Here is a 6,858-nt window from a genome sequence, read left to right as displayed (position 1 = left end):
ATACAAGGCAGGAGCTCCTGTAGGCCTCAGGGGGACGGTAATGGGACAAGTAAGCCCTCCATGTGTTCAGACAGACCCCTTCTCAGGTTAAGTGGGCAAGCAGCTTGTACTTTGTCTTGTGTCCCACCTTTATTTCTGCAGCATTAAGAGGAACAGTGATGGAAAGTCACTGCAGCCTGATGGAGTCTTGGACATGGGAGTAGATCTCTACTCTGATTAATGATTTCTATCACTTAAGAAAGGGCATTTTAATGTTTTAACTACCCATTTCATAATGATCAGAGTTTTCAGGTTGTACCACAGGGCTGATTAATGTTCACCTCAGGTGTGCCAGAGGCTCACGTTTATTACACACGCTGCACGCCCATTAATCGGCAGCACAGAGCGGGCTGTCATCCCCGATTGCTTAATTACATTGTCTCCCCCTGCCCAGGGCTTATGAATGTTGTGCAAAGCCATAAATACTCCAAGAGCCCCATTTCCACTGAAATCAATAAGAGTTTTGCCATTGTACTGAGATGAGAGCTGTGAAAGTAAAGTAATGCAGCTAACATGGACTTTCAAGTGGGAGGAGGGGCAGCAAAGGACACATGAATTAAGAAAGATCAAAATTAGAGGTGGTGTGAAAAAATTGCAGGATAAACTGGAAAATGTTGAAGGAGGCATAAGAGTAGGAAAGATAGAAGGCAAAATGAAAATTGGACGGGAAGTAAAAATAAATAAGAGGGATTTCAAGTGGATAAAGAAGTGAATGAGGCAACTGGGATTCTGCAAAATGGAAAGGGTAATTTTGCAGCACAAGCAGCACACGTTGTTGAATAAATAAATGAATTATGTGCCTCTTTTCACAGAGGAGAGTGGGAAAATTCAGTATATCAAAAGCAGGAAGGTTCCAAGGCAAGGGACATCCATGTAGAACAAGAGGGGAAGAACAGGAGTAAGCCTACCACTGAGAGAAGCCCTGGACACCATGGCTCCCTTTCTGATTCTCCTGGGAATTTGCTCTGTGGTGCATAATTGGTCTGCTTATCTCTCTGTATTTCATCCAAGGTGCTATTCTTTTTGTCCAGTGATTTGGTTGGAGGCAGAACCTGTCTGAGTACCTGTTGTGCTTCTGCAGGACTGCAGTCACTGATGACCACCAAGAAACTGCATTAGAATAACTGAAAAGGCAGGAAGTCCAGACAAAAGAAAATAATCTAATTTTTGGCAACCCTACCCTTTGCTTTTATCCGATAGAATAATTTGCCATGATAGATATTTGACAGTGTTCGAGTCAGTCCAGGCCTCGATGTTTATCAGCTGTCCATCACAGTAATCTGTTTGACAGCATTACAGCAAAAGAAAGGTCTGCTGAAAATGGCTTTGATGCGCTAAATTAGCACCTGGTCAGTTTACAAACACAGCAGCTGGCAGGATTTGGAAATACATTGGTCATTTGATTTTCTCTTGTTATTAATGTATGTTAAGTGCAGCAGAATAAAGAAGGATGTGTCAGATTTGAATAGGTAGAACAATTTAACTCAAGGAGACTGGAATGCTAAACTTCAAGGTTTGTCATTTTGTATCAGTAAAGGGCTGCTAAATGTGGTCATTCTCCTTTTTGCCACCTAGTTAGAACCAGGAAGAAACGTAAAAACAGGAGGAGGTATCCTTAAGGAATTTACCTGAGAACAAAATGATGTAATAGCTGCAGAATCCAAATATTCATATCTAAAGAAATGAAAATATCCTTAAGGATTATAGGTTAATTTAGCAAGTTCCAAAAATTAGTTTGATGAGCATACTAATTGAGAATCTCTGATTCCATATAAATCAAAGATAAATAACTAAGCAGGCAATCCTGGAAAGGTTTCAAGAGAATAAATGAACATTTTCTGTGAGGGAATGGAAAGGTATAGACAACAAGAAAAGCAACAACAACAAAAGAAACAAAGAAGCAAAAATCCAAGCTCTACAGGCTGTTGCTTGTAGCTGGAGTAAGAACACAGTGCAAGGATTATAATGGAAGGTGAGCCCAGGAATGGTTCAGCTTTAGAGCCTTGTTGCCAGAATATTTTAGGACCTCATTACCCTCTCTTTTTAACCAGTGGTAAAATAATGTGAGAATCTTGATGTACAAGACAACCCTGTCTGACTGTGGCTGACCAGGGGCAGTCCTGGCTCATGCCAGGGAAAGAACAGGGGGTGAGTGTGACGAGCCCGGGATGCTGCAGCTCCTGCTGGACAGGGTGGGTTTGAGCCCCTGGGAGAGCTCGGCTGATTGCAAGGATGCGGACACTCCTGGACAGACACATCAGCTCCAGAGAGGGCAAAGCACTCGATGTGAGGTAAAAGGATGAAGTGAGCTGGTACAACCACATCCCTGCAGGCTGGAGAGACAAATTCAGGTGCTGTGGACACCTGGACATTACATCTCTGGCGTGTTGATAAGGCTGTTATCATTTTTCTCCATTGGGTTTTCTTTCACTGTGGTTGAAGAAGTATTAAAGCAAACCATGCTATTTATCTGTTTAAAAAAGCTGTTTTGACAAAGACCTGCTTACAGCACTAAGAGTACATTTTCTTTTTCCTTTCCAATAATAAATCTTTCATAAAATTAAGGCATTGACATTACATCTCTGTTAGGGTAATTTACTCCCCACAGTAATTTTGACTTAGTTTGTTCTACATGGAGTGATATTTTAATCATCCTTTCAGTGCTTATTGATGAGGGTTTGCTGCAAAAGATGAGAAGATTAGTTTAAAATTATCCCTTGTGAATTTAAAACAATAACAAGGGAGTGAACGCAGTCTAAAACAAATTAAGAAATGTAATAGACTTAATAAAAGGCCAATGTTTTATTCAATGTACAAAAAAACCTGCAAGACTTGCTGTGGTGGAGCTGCACATGCTCTTATCAAACTATGGTTTTTTGCTTCTTTTTAATCGAACAGGCACAAATCTCCTCCTCTCTAAAAGTAAGTGATGAATGAAATAAATGGTTTATATTTTGTCCAATAATAACAAAGCATTACCTTGACTCAGGCATCATATAAAACCTGTGCCTCGTTCCTATACCCATCACCTGTGAATAATTTGCATTTCCTTACCCAGCAGGAGGACGCTGATTTCAAAGCTTTGTCCTCATCAGTTCTTGGCTTTTCCTCAGTGTGTGAGGGGGTAGATTTCTTCAAAGATTAATTAACTGCCAGGTCAGAGGGAGTGAAATATCTTCCTTGAACACTAGGATCCCTGCAATGCTGCAGGGATACCAGAGGGAGTGAAATATCTTCCTTGAACACTAGGATCCCTGCAATGCTGCAGGGATACCAAAGGGCATCCTTAAAGGCTGAAAATACAGCTTCAAACAATGACTTATCTTTTTGCTTTAACTAAACATGACACAGTCTCCACAATCTCCACAGTCTCCAGCATTTATGTTAAGTGGTAACCAGCCAGATGAAAAAAGTCATGGTGCCAAAGTCCTTGGATGGCTGAACCATCTCATAGGGTCAAGACCCTAGCGAGCCTCTACCCAGTGAGAAATCTAGTAATCGCATGCTAAAAAAGAATATCACAGGGCATTTTTGCCAGTTCTTTCCCAGGCACTGAAGAAAATGTGTTTTTTTTAGGAAAATATTCCAGCTAAAAATCTTTTTTCCAAGGTGGGAACTGAATAGTTGCATGGAAGTGGTTCTTCAAGAACACTGGTGATGGAAGGAGCTGAGGTTTTGAGTGTGTCTGCTCTGCGGAGCAGCGGAGAGCCAGGCACGGTGGCCAGGTTCCTTCTTGTGTTGTGTCTCTAAATCCTGGTGTGGGGATGGGGTTTTTTTCTACTCTTTTTGTTTTAAATTGTGGCTGCATCTTGCAGTGACTTGCTCAGCCCCAGTTGTCCATGTCTGTGCATGCACCTGTACCTATATATATGTACACAGGCTTGGCACAAACTGTTCTGGGTCTCCTGGGGTCACTCTTGCTTTGCCAAATTACAAACGCTGTCACTTTGGACCTCTGTGCTATTTGTGAGTTTTGCTGAATTCTTCAGAACTGCATGGGATTTAAGGCCCTGTTTGAATGTAAAATGTGATTAGCTACAGTGAAGTGACATTTTATCTGGCTGATACACCTTTCTTTCAATTTAGTTGACGAATGTGCAGTGTTAGCTGGTCACAGGCACTTCACTTGTGATCCTAGGGAAGCAGCTGGTGGGACTTTTGATGCTGATATAAAATGGCTTCCTCTTTCTGCTGGCTATTAACCATGTGGTTGCTGTTGTGTGCTGACCAAGGATGTGGAGAGGCATGGTCTTTGGACAGCATGAGTGGTGAGAGGTCTCACTCGTTGCACTCACAACACCAGCTTGATGTTTTGGCTGGGGCAGGGTGCTCATCAGTGGAGGAGTGGCAATATCTTCAGTGCTCCCCTTTCACTCTGCAGGAGAAAGCATTTTGCTTTGCCCTTTGCATCTGAGTTCAGTAATGGAGCCTTGCATTGGTTTAATTATACCTATTTACTTTGTGTGGGCACTGCAAGGCTTAATTAAACGTTTATGTATATGCTTTGAGAGGCTCGTGTGGAAAGCAATGCAAAACAGCTACATGTTAATCCTTCTATTGATTCACGCTGTCGTGCCCTGGTGTGATGAGTTTGATCATTTGGGGGCTCAAGGTCTGTTCCATTGAAGTGAAAGAAAGTACTGCTGCTTGTCAGATGGCTAAACAGCACCCAAGTGTAATGTCCAGCAACCTGGGCCTCCGTGGGCTGCAAAATACAATACTGTAGTTACCCAACGCTTTCCCTCCATCCGCTTTTCCAGAGTAATGGATAGCAAGAAAATATTTCCCAGATATTCTGCATGCTACTTCAATTTAATTACGTCTTCCCTGATTTGAACAGAAGGCGTATAAAGCTTGCCTGTGTACTTCTGTGGAAGTCTTAAATGGGAGGAATGGGTTTTGCCTGATTTGCGCAGCCTGTCGGGGATGGACCTCAGCGTACATATGTTGATGGCAATAAGATGATCGTTATCCAGCCCGTGCCTCCTCTGTAGGTAGAGAGGTAGGGATGCCCCGAGGGTTTAATTCCCAAACTTTCATTTCCTTCCTCTATTTTCAGCTGCTATTAACTTTAAAAGCATTTTTTTTTTGCATGAGGAAGGATTATGCACAGCTCTGACACCTTATTACTCAGCTGGGCTCACCGATTGGCTGAAACTCAAAAGTCTTTACTAGTTAGGCTAAAACATTAAAAATGTCTTTTGATAAACGATCTGAAGGGAAAATCAAGCAGATGGCTTTTAGGCCCATCTCACGATGCAACTTTGCAGGGAAATAATAGTTTCAGTAATGGGTTATAGAGCTTTATTTAAATCACTATACTACTTAGTGGAGAGGGGTGAATCATTTAGGCTTTTTTGGGGGTGTTTTTTTCTTCCCTTCTGTTTTTTCACATTTCTCTCCTTGAAATGAACTGAAGCCCACTTTGACATGCTGTGAAGTTATTCTTTCTTCACTTTTTGTAATTGGTCTATCGGTTTTCTGCTGCTGTCTCTGATTTTTTATGGGTGATATCCACTGACTTTCCACAGCCTGCTTCCTGATGGATTCATTTACTGTGTGTGTTGCAGGGGCAAGATTTATGTGCCTCAACCTGCTGCCTGCAGCTAGAGATCTCCTCTATCATAGTGGGTTTATAGGGTGAATTACAGCTTCTGGGAGGCTTTGTGGAAAACTGTAGGGAAGTTGGAATAAGTGTTTCTAACCGGCTCCTTTGGCCTCCAGAGTGATTAGGCTGATGCAGCTGGGATGGGCAGGTCCTCTGTGTGTGTGCTGGAAGGGCAGGGAACTGCAGGGCTCCCTTCTGCAGAGCACCAAGGTGCCCAGCATTGCTCTGTAGGCATAAATATCAACCCCATGGTTCAGATCTGTAGGCAGGGGTGCAACTGTGGTGTGACTGGGAATCTGTGGTTGTTGTATGAGACACAAGAGCCCAGCTTTTGGAAGGGCAGAAGCTGCTTTATGCAGAGCAGATGAAGAGATGTATTAGAGGAGCTGTATTTTTGACGTGTATTTTATCACCCAGTCTCTAAGGAGCAAAGGCCTTTAACCTGTTTCCAACTGAACATTCCAGAAATCAAAAGTCAAAGATCCTTAGTTGCTTCTGAACATCTAAGCCAAAAAACTGCTGGACTTGTAGGAATGCTCATTTTCCTGGGGATGACACTTTCCTCTTTGAAACATGCACTCAGTCGTCATTAGATATTGGTGCACTCTTCATTAGATATTGGTGAAATCTTTGGGATAAATACAGGATGTAATTGTCCAGATGCTCTAATTTCTGTTTTCAGCAGAAAATGATGACACATTTAAAACGGGCAATATTTTTTTTGTTCAAGTCGAAAAACGAGAAGGAAAGGTGTGTTTACTCCAGCATGGTACTGATTCAGGGTGAGCTGGAGGACAGATAATGGGTATGCCCATTATGCCATTTAAATAAATGCTTGAGATGATGTCTTTGTTACTGTCTTTTCATAAATCAATGCAACACTGTGTTGAGAACTGGATGTAGAAACATAAAAGTGGCTTACCATAAGTAAGACAGCTGGGCCTGTAGTGTTTCAAAGAGTCTGAAATCAGAAAGACTAAAAATGGGCTTCAAGCTACCAGCAGTTGGTTGTCCTGGGGGCACTGGCTTTTTTGCAGACCTCTGTCTCAGCCAAGGGCACAGCTTCTTGTGGGAGCTGGTCCTGCATCTGCTGGACCACAGTGCCTCTCCCTGGCTGCCTTAGCAGAGCCAGAGGGATCTGTGTGAAATTAAATGTGGAGGAGAAAGAAAGAACGTGAAACCTGAAGGAATGTTGTGTAGGGGGCTGTGTA

Source organism: Corvus brachyrhynchos, unplaced genomic scaffold, assembly GCF_000691975.1.
Source record: "Corvus brachyrhynchos isolate BGI_N302 unplaced genomic scaffold, ASM69197v1 scaffold101, whole genome shotgun sequence".
In the NCBI taxonomy this organism is placed as follows: domain Eukaryota; kingdom Metazoa; phylum Chordata; class Aves; order Passeriformes; family Corvidae; genus Corvus; species Corvus brachyrhynchos.
The sequence above is the reverse complement of the archived record's forward strand: the minus strand, read 5'-3'. Positions refer to the sequence as shown.